Source organism: Platichthys flesus, chromosome 21, assembly GCF_949316205.1.
Source record: "Platichthys flesus chromosome 21, fPlaFle2.1, whole genome shotgun sequence".
Taxonomy (NCBI): Eukaryota; Metazoa; Chordata; class Actinopteri; order Pleuronectiformes; family Pleuronectidae; genus Platichthys; species Platichthys flesus.
In genome coordinates, this window is record NC_084965.1 from 2,148,933 (window position 1) to 2,164,308 (window position 15,376).

Sequence of the window (15,376 nt, forward strand, 5' to 3'; positions counted from 1 at the left end):
ACACCCACCCGATAATCAGTTTAGATTTCCCTCTCATGTAGTTTTCTTTCTCAGCTCCCCCGTGTTTCCCCTCCCCCCTTTTGTTTTTTCCCTCTACAACCAGCCATTCTGCCTGGGTCCACTCAGGCCCCCCAAGGCACCACTTTAACACACATGCCTCGGGGGGGAATCATAGATAAAATTAATCCCCAACCACGTCTACCTAGTTTTTTAATTTTATCTTTATTTTTCCTCCATAAATTTAGACGGAATGACGCCCAACAAATACTCCAACCCAGGCAGCAACCGTATTCACCCTTTCTCTGCCCCATGGTCCTTGCAGACATGCTCTGCCTTGGGATCATACCCTGGTCCCCCGTTAGAGGGAGCGGAGCTCTTCCAACCTTGCCACCACTTTAAGATCAATAGGCCAGTGCAAATAAACCATAATCATGAACCCTGAACTCTAACCCTAACCCAACCCTAGCCCTAACCCTAACCCTACCACACAGACCGCACGGCGGAAGCTTCCAGACACCGAAGCTTCAACCGGCTTTTAGTTTTGAGTTATTATTTTAGTTGAAGGGCAACATCTCAGCTCCCAGCACGCCACGAGGCCTCCGACACTGTTCACTCACTTCCTCCAGAAAACCAATAAACAATATCTTATTCATGACCGAAGATACAAAGGTCAGTATTTCTGTCTCATTTAATTTCTCATAAGTAAATATTTCAGAAAAAGGCAGCAGCTCCTGACAAGTGGATACGACTGCAGCCCAAAGTAACACTTTAATAAATAACCATTGTCAGAATGATTTCTTTTAAATGTTATTCTTGATTATGATTCAGGAATAGTGTGCGTCTACAAAATGCTTCTTCTTGTTTGTTCGGTGTTGCTCCTGTTGTCGTCTTGCATGAATATTCATGTGAATAACTTGTGTAATTAATTGCATTTGCAGTGTTCTTTCACCGCGGACACTAAATTGAACTGAAATTAAATGGAGCGTCATAATTGCATCAGAGAAAGATAAATATTCCATACGTACGCCGCCCCAGGACACCACAGTGAGCTGCAGGCAATGAGCCGAAGAGTCTCACTGCACAACGACAACAACCTTCAGGTTGTGGGTCAAAACATTCAGCAGCAAAAAGACAAAAACACACACTGAGGTTTCAGATCATTTGTGTATTTAACGACAACATGAACGTTATTATAGTTTAGATCATTTTCATACATGGAGTTAGCATGATGACGTGATAGGAAAGAAGGTTGAGCTTCAAGAGGCTAATTAACGGATTCAGTGGTAAAATAGGTAATTACATGTTTTGGGAAAATGTGCTTCAATGCTAATGTGGCATTTAAACAGATTCTTACTTTAATTAAAGTGGTTTCTGGGTAAAGTCCCTAACCTGATCCTCACCTTTTTAAATTAACATATATGATATAAGAAGTATTCTTAATTCTGTACAGAACCTGACTTCTGATGGAAGATGTGATAAATGTATTTTGTCCTTGGTTGGATCAAATGTCATGTGAATATGAAAAATAAAAGTATTTGTTTCAGCAGATTTAATTTATATGATCAGGCTGAATTTTCTGGAAGTAAAGGTCAGTTCCTGGTGGGGGTGGGTAGAAGTGGAGCACCGGAGAAGACCACCCCCCCCCCACCATCCACCACCTGAGAACCATTTCCCCACAGTGATCATATAATACATTCAGTCGCAGTCAGGGTGGGGGGGGGGAGAGGATGGACAGATCAGGAGAGGGAGAGAAATGATGAGATGTTTGACCACATGGCTCCAGAAGCTCCTCAGTGCTTCTTACCATACGTTCTTCACGTGTATAGAATCCTAATGGAGGAGGAACTTCCTGCTTCTGAGGAGCATTCCCTCATCTGTGGTGGGGGAAGAGCACAGGTGGATGATGTGGATGAGATTTATACATCAGGCGATATCGATAATAATCATGATTTATGTGTCGTTATTTCTTTAAGGTTAAAAACAGATTTAACACATCACAGCAGTTATGAACCAGTGAAGTCTCCTAAACGCTCCCACTAGAGCCCAGCTGAAGGACGACTGGGCCAGCGTGAAGCACCAGTTTCCATTAAACCAGTGGAGGAGCACTTGAAGGTCAGTGGTTACTCCTTCCTTTCTCTTTTCAGAGGCCAAACACTGGGGCTACCTGCAGGTGATTGGTTCACAAACACAATGCTGTGAATGACAAGCACAACGTTTCCCCGGCATCTGCCTTAAGTCGAGTGTCCTACATATTTAAAAGACTATTAAAGCTTTAATGAAGTGTTCAGTGATGGGTGATTGAACGCGCTCAGTCAAAATGGAGTGATTATTATTCTGCCACATTTACACAATACCCTTCGTAAACACCTGATGCCGCACGGGTTATTTATTTATTTGTTTAAATTAAATGTCTCCCAAAAGGAATTAAATGAGAGGAGTTGCAGACCGCTCATTTCCATAATCTAATGCTGTGTTTATGAGCTGCCGCGGTGCAATTTGAATAAGAATGAATCCTGATAGAGAGCCGGGGTCCGGCGGCGTGGACGAGTGCCCCCCCGAGGTTCCTGAGTGCCACACAGCTGGGGCTCCTGAATCCAAATCCTGTTTCCTGCTCAAACCGACGGGCGCCTCGCGAACACAACAAGTAAATAAACAATCAGGGAAGCTGAGTTCAGTCCGGTTTACTAATACCTGGTGGGTGGAATTATTACTGAGGTTGGGTTCATGTGTTGGAGAAGAAAAACACACCTGCACTGGAGACACTGAAATGTCCAAATTCACCTCGGGCATCGAGCACGTTACGGTTTCCGGTTCGATTCCGGTGGTTATTGTTAATCCACGTTGGGGCTGCACACGGCTTCACATGTCCAGTTCTCAAAGCAGAGATCTAAGAACCTTGTGGTTGTTCCCAGGCAGGACATTGTCATCCATCCCTTTCTTTCTTAAACCATTACAAATGCTATTAACATTATAAAAGAGAAGTTGAGATTCCAGTCTTTAGGCAGTACAAGAATTTGGTTGAGAAAGAGGATTTAAGAGGAGTGTTACTTTTGATTTGAGGGACATTTGTTGTCCTGGTTGCAACAATGAACACGTCCATGGTTTGACAAAAAGGAAACAATGAAAACAAAGCTCCACTGTTTGAATATTGTAACGTCTCCGGATGAGTGTGAATATTTCATCCGTGTTTTCACTGAGAACCGATTCTCCTCAAGGTGAAAGCCGGGCTCCAAACAGATGTTTGAATAAGAATAAGAATAATGTGTTCTCACTGAAGTCCCTGTCCACGGACATCAGGACGATTTGATTCTACATAGTTAAGTGTTTCAGGGAGAAAATCCTAAATCTGTATGGGGAATTGTTTCAGATATTGTTCTATATTTACAGTAGACGATAGAGCTGGATGTGCATCACACCCCCGGACGGCTGCTCTAGGTCGTCTCGCCACCGTCTCCGTCATCTGGGGATTTAAACAATGAGTCTGACTGCGTAGGTCCACCAAGACATGTCCCTAACAATACAATGTCCATCCTGAGGTTTAATCCTTTCATTCCATTGTGTGTTTTTTCTTCTTCTCACCTTCTTGGGACCGAGCGTCTCTGTGTCCCACTTACAGGAGCTGAGACAGAGCTGCACGTGTCTCTGGGGCCGCGCTGAATGGGGAACCGAGGGGCCTTCGGAGACAGGGGGGGGGGGGGGCATGCACAGCACGCCAGATAACGCAGATGAACAATGGAAACCAACCCCCCCCACCCCCTGCAAACAACACAGAGCCCCACGGGAAAGATGGTCGTCCAAATTCTCATAATGCATCACAGCCGCAAGGCTATTTATATATCGTCTCCTCTGATTGGCCGAGGTTCTGCGTCGTCTTTCCACTTCTCTTCTCCGTGTGTACATGAGGTTATGAATCACAGGAGATGATTTCAGTTCTGACGACACGACCACCTGGATAGATCTGTGGCTTATTTATGAATATCAAAGTAGAGATGAAAGTACAACACAAATCTTTTGTATCACGTTATAACGTAAAGTATCCACATTACAACGTGATACGATACAAGTTCATTACCTGACTTGTATCACGTCATATCAGAATCAGAATCAGAATCAGAAAGTATTTATTGCCAAGTAGGTTTACACCTGCTCTGGTTATTGGTGCATACAATGAACATAAAAACATAAAAGCACAATAAATACAACACACATAAGAAAAGCAATAAAAAAACAATATATATTTACTCACTATTTACTTCTTATTTACTCACTTTTTCTAATATTTATACAAAGTAATATTTATTTAGACTTAAACATATCTAAATAAAAATATATAAAAGATAAAATATATAAAAAGTGAAATGCAAAATGCAAAACAGTGAACATATAATGTGTTAATTTAACACATCTTTGGTTTCAAGTTATGTTTTGGACGAAACAACGATAAACTTGTGCGATGGGCAAATGTTGAAGATAAACACAAAGAGCAGAACAACATGCAGTGTTGTCACGAGAGTTGTGTGTCACTGACAGTGAGTCAGACAACCCAATTACACTTGTGTGGCTTTCAAAGTGATTTTCACTCAGGTTGACCATGTTTCAGTTTGAGTTGTGTGGCTTCAAATCACAACACACGTCATCTCAAATTTAAGAACTCACAATATCAAAGAGAAACAAGCGAGAACCAGCGACTGAGGAAATTAAAATTAAAACTTCCTGATCGACAGAAATACGACAACAAACACTTCAGACTCTTCAGGAATCTGCCGTGTTTTTTCATTGAGGCGAATCAAACCCCTGTTGCTGCACCTGCATCTGGAAAACGTCACAATATTGACTATGACTTATTTTAGAAGTTATGATATTAGATAGGATTTGAGTGATTCCCCCAAATGCATGAATTATTCCCTTAGGAAATCAGTGGAAATGTTAAAAACCGTCATAACTGGTGTAAAAGAAAGAAAAACACAACAATTAAACTGTTAAATTCGTTTAAATAACAATCCAAACAAATTCTCATCCCAACCTCAAAGCACAGAGATTGTCGCTCAAGGTTTGTCTCTATAATCATATAAAATATTGAAATAACATTTTGAAACCTTCTTGCACTTGGACGTGTTTTTTCCAGTGTCAGGGTCGATGCCTCACCTTCATCACACGCTTTTTAAAAAACATCCTAATTAGTCTCCATTTTACGATGATTAATTCCATTCATATGAATCTCTCGCCCTTTATTCCCTGTTATTGAGAAGGTTGTTACAAGTGGACCTGACCTCCTGCTGAATGGCTCTTCTCTTATGAAACATCATTAATATAAGGAGTGTAGAGTAGGAGCGATGGAGGGGGGGGGGGGAGTGCTGCCACATTCAAAGAGAAGCTGCTCCTCGGGTCAGCGTGTCAGGATGTTCTGTGGATTATGAAACTGGTTTTTCATTTCACTGGGGATTCATTTGAAGATGAGTCTCCAAAATGTCAGAAAATTATGGAAACTGTCCATCAAATTCTGTTAGGAAGTCTTTAAATGCCACGTTTTGTCTGAAAATAGATTTTGTTTTAGTTGTAAACTCACACGGGAAAACAAAAAACAACACTTTTAGTTAAAAAACAACATTTTTCATCTCGGTACAGTTTCAGCTCCGGGGTTTATGATTCAAAAAAAAAATTCACACGATTGGTTTTCTCCAAACGAGCCACGACAACACAACAATCGAGTGACCACAAAAATCGGACTCCTCTTCAATTGGCGAGTGGCTGGAGGTCAAGTGAGGAATTACCAGCGTTTGCATTGCAGGTGTTGGGTGGGGGGGGGAGCAGCAGGTGGTCTCATCAGGTTGTTGTGCTCTACTGTTGCTTGTAGCAAGTCATGTGGAAAAGTGGAGAGGAGCACTTAGGGTTGTCTGTGCTTGATTAATAAGGACACCGAGAGGCAAATATGTGCACACAGTCACCGGGTAATGAGCCGCAAATGTGATTAGGTCTTCACGCTGCACCTGCTTCCAATCGAGCACACAGCTTAGCCTCGCCGTGCAAGAAAAAAACACACACACTCCCGGTGATAAACAACATCCCGGTGTTTGTTCACTGTGTGTGTGTGTGTGTTGTGATACCTTTGAAGCTGTCGACAAGTGAGTTCTTGATTGCGTCGCTGTATTCTCTTTAGAATTAAAATACAGACGTTACTTTCCCCTTTTTTTCCAAACAGGTGCCTGATTGTATGACGCCGCTCTGGCAGAGTGGTGTCACCTGACGTTCAGTGTCATGGAGGGTTTGGTGATCGGTGGAGATTAGGAGTTGAGAATTGGCCACGCGGGTGAAGGTCGATCATCTCTGTGGGGTGTCCTCCTGCAGATGTTGATCACACCTGCCGTCGTGTGAGCTTTGACATAAAAAGCTCCTGCACCTGATTTTCATCATTAAGGTTTGAAGCTAATTCAATTCATCGTCTCTGCGATGATTCGCTTCCTCTCCTGAACATTTGAACCCAGCCGCACAGTAACATGTTTTTATGTTTTTATTATTTGGTTTCTATTGAAACTTACGTTGGAATTTCAATATAAGAAAATCTAAATCGAAAACTGTGCTCCCAAATATTATTAATATATATTTGTGAATGACACAGAAGAAGATGGTGCATCATGACCCTGCAATTAAAAAAACAAGAACACTATGTCAAATAACACTTTGTGTTTTCTTTGTGTATTCATTGTATATATTTTATTTTCAGCATCACAAGATGTTTGCAAAGTTTACTTTTTTTCATTTTGTTTTTATGGATTCACCGACGTGAGTGAGCATAAAATCATTTGTTTCAAATATTTCAGATCAAAGATTCAGGTCTTGGTTGAATATCAAAGTATAAGACTAACATGAGGTAGTAAGTGGTGTCTGGTTTATTTTAATGTTTTTATTTGTATGTTAATCACTTCTTTAAAGTTTGAGAAAAATCACTTTTCTCTTTTGACATTTATGATAAAAAAACTAATTTATAGAGAAACACTTTTTAAACTCAGCGAAATATAGCAGAGGATGAAATGTGTGTGTTTTTTTACACACTAAGTTATTAAAAGAGCTGGGAAGTTTCTGCTCCTTTCTTAGTTTCATTTGCATATTGTGGTATTAATAAAAATAATGTAACATCAGACGCTCTCTCTCTCTGATGAATAGCCTGAATCTCTGCTGCTCTGCCCTTTCTCAAATGTCTCGGCGGTAGTGAAGGCCGCTCTATTGGGGCCATGAGGACACTTCTCTGCTTTTTAAAACATCTTCAGAAATTAGAATCATGCAGTTTTATTCAGTATTTCTATTTGCACGTGTATTCACTGTCTTTTATTTCATTTATTTGTCTGTTAGTACTTTTGTAGGGTTGCTCAAACTAAGCACTTTGCTCCGGGAAAGGGAAACTTTCCTCGACTTGCAGATATCAATTGACGATTTGAAATGCAAATGAGTTTATTTATCTTTTACTTGACATTAACATTTAAAGACTCTGAACTTCTGTCAGCAGTTAGTTTGATTTTAAGAGTTGATATCAGTGACAACTTGAATTTTAGATTCAAAAATCCAAAGTGAAAGAACAACCCAGACTCAAAATAAAGTTGAAATCTCTGCAAAAAGTTTTCAGTGCTTCCGATCGACTGATCCTGGATCTGACCAGCGGATCCTTTGCTGCAGCTTCACACAAACTAATATCCACCTGTTGCTTCCCCACACACTAGAGCAGAGGCACTGGGACGTTTTCCACCGCCGCAATCAACTCCTCGTGAATTTCACGTGCCAGGTAAATAAAAAGATGCAGCACACGTAATCACATCGGCTGGAAAACAAAGAGGAATGGACGTTTGATTAGCTGTTTACACCCAGTGATCAGGAAAGATTCAGCTGTGGCCAACTCCCCCTCAGCCAACAAGCCTGTCCACCGTCCACCGGTTGTTTGCAGAGCTGGCTGCCGGCCGCTGGACAAACAGACGCCTGCTCATGAAGTCCAGCCGGCTGCTTCATTACTTCACTGCCTCAAACAGGGACCTGGGCCTGTGTGGTGCAGAGCGGCAGAAGGTGACCGCTCTATATTTGAGGCGGAGACAGGACTTTATTTCTAATTCTGCTTGTTTGAGGATCATTCTTGTTTTAATACAAAGAGCTGTTAGCCTCCTGCTCTCACAGACACACACACTCACACACACACACAGACAAACAAACCACATTTTGCATTGACTTCCATTTAAATCTACATTACAAGTCTATATCACTCTATAATCTAAACTTAAATCTAGGTATATTGTCCCCCCCTTGTTTATTCTCACTAATTGTCTCATTCAGATTATTTCTACCCGTGCTGTTGGTGCTTCTTGTTGTTCAGATTGCATTGTTTGAAAGTAAAGAGCAGGAATACAGATGCATGGCCGGGAAGTGATCCGCGAGGCCTTGACGTCTTCCTCTCAGCAGAGCCGGCTCGTACAAACCCAATAAACCTGTCTCCATCGAGTTACGGTCGTGTTAACACCCACGCAGAGTGAAGCAGGGCAGCTGAACCCAGGAGCTGCAATCCTGTGACATCTGACTACTCGTGCGCTAAAACTGTGGCAGAAGGGAAATTTAATTTCCACTCCGCCATTGATCAGTCCGGCGCTGGAGATGTGGAGGAAATGTGATCAGGTGACCGGGCTCACTGTCAGGAAATCTATTTTTACCTGGAGCTCTTTGTTTTGTTATTTCCATCGTTTATTAGATTGGAGCTGAACCTCAAACCTGAAGGAAGGTTTGTGACGCACGTGACACTGGTTTGATAATTTCTGAAAACAGATTCAAGCTGTTATTCAAGAGGCAACAGAAAATTAAACACCACATTATGTCGAACATTAAGGATATAATTACTAGCCTGGCTTGTAATAGCAATATCTTGTACATGCCTTTTTCCAATAGGGCCATAGATTATCAAATTAATTAAACATTAAGAGAATAATATATTATCAAATTCATTTTAACATTAGGAGAATAATAGATGATTTAAATTCTAAAGGCCTGAGAGGTAATTCTGTAAATTGAGCCAAACAAAAGAAACCGACTGATCTGGCAGTTTGATTCACGTCCGATGGAAGTGAAGACTAATCGCTCTGGATTTAAAATGTGTGTCACTGAAACAGTCGCAGATCTGTTGGATGATTCTGTTCAATCGGTGAATCAGCAGCTCAGTGTCCTCCTCACCCCAGGCCACAGCTCCGGTCGGGGGGGTTCACCACAATACACCTGACTCGTGCACACTCATGAATCCTCTGCACTATTTACACTATCTAATTTATCCAGTTACAATTATTGTGTGTTGACAGGTGTTGATTGGTTCGTGTGTGTCCTCTCATGGAGCGGATGTGTTGCTCCAAACTGTCAGAAACATTAATTGTGACGGATGGGGAGTTTACATATCTACATCCTGAGGGAGATTAACGCTCACGATTTTCTTTATTCATGTGAAGAGGCTGTTTAAAAATACGATATTCCACATTAGCATGTCATGATAAAATCAGAAGTATTAAAAAAAACATGCTTAACACATGTACGGACATTAGCAAGTCGTAGAATAGATGATGGAGATTACACACATGCAGTATAAGGAAACTGATGAAACAACACCGGGGGAAGAAACTGTCATTATCAATATATTATCATCATATTTAATAAAAGAAGAACCCCCCCCCATTTTGGCTGTGCAGTAATGCAAATGCACACGACTGAAGGGGTCAGGCCTCATGTTTTAATCATCTCGTACAATATCTGAATGCAAATATATACTTAAAGAGATATTTCTTCCTTGTTAAATATAACATATATATATATATATTTATAGCCTATATCATTTTGAGACAATTTGTGGTTTGTGAATATTGGCTTTACAAAAAGGTGTCCTAACCATTTAGAGTTCCACATGTAGCGCTCAATGTTAGCGACCTCCTGCAAAACTGATGCTATATTTTGTGTTTGTGAGGTCACGGCTGTTCCTTCATAATTCATAAGATAATGTGTGTATTCCCAAGTGGCTGTGTAAATAATTCATGTTTTATACTTGCACACAGAGCTTTATTTAGAATACAAAATACGCTGACATGGTAAATTAGCAGCGACGAGTCAATTCAATAAGTTTGGTTGAAAAAGCACTGATAAGTAAATCGTACTTTATTGTGAGTGGAACATAAAGCAGCGTCTCCTCCCAAGCTGCAGCTTGACATCCTGCAAACAGACGTTAATTATAACCTCTCAATAACAAGTAGCATATCTAATATCCAGAGCACGATGAAGTCATAACACTGCACGTTTGTTGGATCATCAGTGAATTCACAGGTCGTCAGAAACGCGAGACACTGGAGACACTGGAGACACTGGAGTGAGTCACCGGGTTACGCTCTGCATGAGAAGCACACTCCTGCGTAATCACCAGCCCCGTTCATAATTGACTGACTGATCTTTGATTGACTGCTGCTGCAGATGTTCATGTAGCAGCCGTATGCTGATAGGCCGCGACTGCACGGAGGACGTGGCCCGTGATTGGCTTTCTCCTCACGCACGCCGCGTCTCGTAATGTCAGTTTTTATAGGCTTCAGTGAAAGAGTCCCTAATATCCCCTACATGATGAGAGGAGGCTTTACATGAGCGTAAAACCCACAAATCAGAATGTAAATCAGAGTGTTTACCGGTGTCGGTGGTGTATTAGGAGCAGAAGATGGTTGAGTTAGTGATTCTCTGAGTTTAATGATGAAGCCTGGCACCACAGGGACCGGACGTGTGGATGCTGCAGAGGCAGGAGGAGACGGAGGCTTTAAAGATGACGTGAAATTAAAATGTATTAAAGGAGACGTGAGCGGTGCGTGGCCCCGGACGCTGGAATGTGTAGCCGTGTTTCAAGTGATTAACTGGGCAGAGCTGTCGGGGGGGGGGGGGCTCTCTGCTCACACGAGAAGATTCCTTATTTTCACGTAATATCGTCCTCCTTAGATCGAGACCAGTCGGGGGTTATATTCCACAAATGATCATTACTCTTTACTGTGTACCTCTCGTTTCCTTCACCGAGATCAAATCACCAGTATGACCAGTGGAATCCCACGTGTTGCTCGGTCATGTTTTCATGGTTACACATTACTCTGATGGACCTGGCTTTGATTTCATTAATGCAACGATTAAAACGGAGTCGCAAACAGAATCATCTTAAAAATGTACTTCAGAGGTTGATCAGTATTTATAAGGGAAAGATCTCAAAACCAAAACAAGCCTATTTGGAAAACTAGCTCCCCAAATTAGTGTGTAGCATCCATATCTGTAATATTATGGCTTCATTTCAACGTGAGGAACTACAGATGTTTCTCAATGTTTATAAAAGGTCTATGGTTCAGCACTACTGGTTCTAACAAGCCAGTGAATAGTGTATTGTATAGTTAGCGAGGGAAATCATATGAGATATAATGTTAAAGGACATTTTCCACATTCTAACTTTAAAATCAACCTATAGCATGATGGTAAAAACACCATTCCCACATCTGCGTCCCCTGATGTGGACACTATGTGGAATTCCAGGAGGCGCAGCACCATATGGCAAAGAAGAAAAAGAAAAGCCGTATATCTTGCAGGAGCAAAACATCTAAACGCTGTGAGCCCCCAGCAGTGACCTCCTTCTGCATCACTTTACCCTTCTGCTGCTGGAGCCTGCAGTCGCTCCCCCGGGGGCTGAGAGGTTCTCAGGGAGAACCGGCTCGCAGGCCGGGTTATCGGACCTTTGGATCGCGGGATAAAGGCAACAATTGATTCATTATCTCTGTGCATCAAGCTCCCTGCGGCTGATATGGATACTTGTCAAAGTGTTGGTGGTTTAATGGGCAAACATTCAAGGTCGGAGGGAACAAAATAAGACAAGGGGGGGGGGGGGGGGGGGGGTAATTTGCTGCTGTTTCCAATCTGGCAACAAGACGACGGGAAAACGTTTTTTTAAAAGCGACAGAAATGCTTTTCAGAGATAATCCTCGAGGATGTTTAACTCTCTTCTTCTTCCCTTCACTTTATCGTTATCCTCTTGTTTTCCGGACATATTCTGCTGAATTAATCCAAAATTAATGTTTAATTTTTCTCTCATCACAACCTTGTACAACTCGAGCAAGCACCAGCGGACTCGTGACACCGTGGCTGACACCGGTTTGACTCCGCAGCTCCCAGTAATTTCAAGTGGAGCCGATAATATATATTCTCGTGTGTTATTAATCTGAGTTTCTCTCCAAAAGCACTTCTCGAATCCTGCTTCTCCATCTCAATAGACAAAGGGGGGTGGGAGGCTGGGGGGGGTGGAGGGGGGGGAGATCCATTTTCTAGTTCAAGGGAATTCAAATAAGGGGAGGAAGCGAGAGGCTTATCTGATCAGAAGTGAGGCCTTTGAGCAGAAACGCTGACAGGATCATTAAAGCGCAGCACAGAGACAGGCATGTAGAACAGTACTGATACTTCTGTTCACCTATTGGCAGCATAATAGATGACAGGCTCCCTTTTGACTCCACATGCTGGCCTTGCAAATTTTCTGCTATGTAGGAGCTTGTGATCAGTATGTACAGTTTTGATAGAATATTCATACGATGAATAGTTAACACGCGTCTCAGCCTCTTAAACCCCCATGTGGCAAACGTCTTTGACCGAGCTGATGGAGGAGGGGGGGGGGGGGGGTTCATGCAATCTGGTCTCTCTGCACTTTCACCTGCTGCGTTATGTCCGCTTTCCAATTATTCATCGGGAGAAGTTATTTCTGCTAAGTAATGAATGGGATACTGTAGATTTAAAGGGAGGAGGGGAGGGGGTTGGGGGGTGGGGGGGGGGAGCAAGGCATTAAAATCGATGAACTACAGACCTCGATCTCAGGGAGGTCTGCAGAAATGTGTTTAGACTCTTGCACTTAATCAAAGGTTATTCGCTAATCCCTCAGCGTCTCACTAACAACTTCCTGGAGTGTCTTGCAATGTCAGTGTGCACACATCATAGGTCACACCCCCCCCCGTCCCCCCTCCCCTCCAACCCTGCTGCGTCTCCAGTCCAAGTGTCACATCCAGTTAAGTGAGTGAAGCTGCCACTCTGCTGCACCAGCAGCCACTGGCATTGTTTGTGTCAGTCAAAGCCAAATCGGAAATCAGTGGCTTGCAAAAAAAAAAGAACCCGAGTTATTCAGAGTCACAATCCAAAGCCGGGAGGTGTTGACAAAAAGAGAACGAGTAATCTGAATGAGGACAGAAGCAAAACAAGCAGGTTGACCCCAGAAGCTTCTTCTGATGCAGGGGAACTCAAACAAGTCGGTTCTTGCAGCAAATGTGGGGGACATTCATGTGGCGAAGGGGCGGAGCCTGTAGAGCAGCAGGTGAAGGGGCGGAGCCTGTAGAGCAGCAGGTGAAGGGGCGGAGCCTGTAGAGCAGCAGGTGAAGGGGCGGAGCCTGTAGAGCAGCAGGGGGCAGGACATGACGTTTAAATACCAACACGGATATTACGTGTTTTGTTTACAGAACATGAACACCAGCGTTGGCCCTCATCGCCAAAAGCTCACGGATCTCTTCCTCTTTCCAAGTTGACGTCTTCGTCTTTGATCTGTTTAATTCTGAAGTATTTGTTTTAATTTTTCATCAATCATATGTAACGATCATCATCACTGCTCAACTTTTTCTGGATTTATTCTAAATTGGCTTCAAGGGATAGTTTCCCAACATTTAAGTTTTCCAAAAAAGGCGAGAGCGACATTTCGTTCTCCGGCTCCTCTTCAGCCAAACGTCTGGACTTCGGTTCAAGACTGAAATCAGCTTTAGTTTCACCACAACTCCCTCACTTGTCTACTCGTCATGAAATGAAATTAACGAAAATATCAGTTGAAGTAAATAGAAATAGCAATACATCTTATGAAATAGGCCGAATGTCAGGTGGCAGACACCTCGTGTCTCCACGGTCTGGCCGCCCCCTCCGAGCCGACCTGGAACACAAAGGCGGGAGATGATCGAGTCTCAGTGTCAATACATCAGCCCCCAGAAAATTACCTCTTCTCTGCTTGGCCTACTTTAATCTCTGGTCCTCTATTGAGGGAGTGAACACTCTCTCCTCCGTCCTATTGACAACGTAAAATAGGTTTGCCAGCTTGATTGACAACTTTGTCCACCTGACAAAATGTAATGCAGTGGAGGACAAAAAACAGATCAGGAATTCTGAGGAGCCAATCTGCTGCTGCCGATTACATTTTCTCTGCCGTCTTCTTCTTTTATTGTATCACATGGGGCTTTTGAAGTATTGAGGCAGAGTGTTTCATTGTGAGTTCTCTGCTCCTGAGAAAGTGTACGTGTGTGTCTGTGTGTGTCTGTGAGTGTGAGTGCGTACACGGTTGCATAAATATATGGGAAATATTCCACAAAGCTCAACATAAAAGTCATTAGCATTACATTACACTGACATTCTGAGTCGGAATAACAAAATACAAAAAACCTGAATTCTTCAGTCGCCAAAAATAACACAACACACAATCAGCAGCTGGAGTTTGAGACCCACAAACTCAGTGCTCTATTTTTGTTTAAGCAATTGGAGCTAAACAACTCGCTGCAATTGCAGATATCAAACCACATATCCTACTAAATGCAAATGTCTTAAAAAACCAATCAAGTCCTGACCAGAGGGCAGAAATGAAACTATTATCACTCTGAAGGTATCCACGGGCTCATTGGAGTTGGTTTTAAAAAAGGTTTCCCAGAGACTGTGCTGCTCCTGCTGCTGCTGCTGCTGCTGCTGCTGTGGGAACCTGGATATGATTTCAGCATCTGAAAGAAATCTCTATATAATGAAAATGAACATTTGCAGCGGGACTGGAAGTCAGTTCCACCCGTGAAGGTGTCAAAGCAATTCATCCTCCAGGTTAACTAACAGCCACACGAAGGCTCGCTGTACGTTCCAAGGCCTTTAGAGGCTGGATGTCAAAACACCGGCTCGGAGGAAACACAGAGCTGATAGCAGAGAGAAAAAAACAACCTATTATTAATTAACTAATATTCATTATTAAATTAAAATATCGCTAAATAATCGTTTAATGTTTAATAAGTCGGATCTTGGTGTCAGCGATCTTGAGGAGATCAATCATTTAGAGAGCACTCGTTATAACGTGCTGACGGATCTGGAGGCAAACAGTTTCTTTACAGTTTACTTAAGAGCATTGACAGATTTCAAACTGAAATATTAATGAGAGAGAGAAGACGTGTCACTTCTCTGCCTGAGGTGAGAGTCATACTGTGTTTTTCCATCCAATCGACGAAAAGGAGAGAAACCGGTGGTGTTATAGATTAGATAAGATTATATTAAACTTTTTTAGAAGTACATTTAGTACAAGTAATTATACAACGCA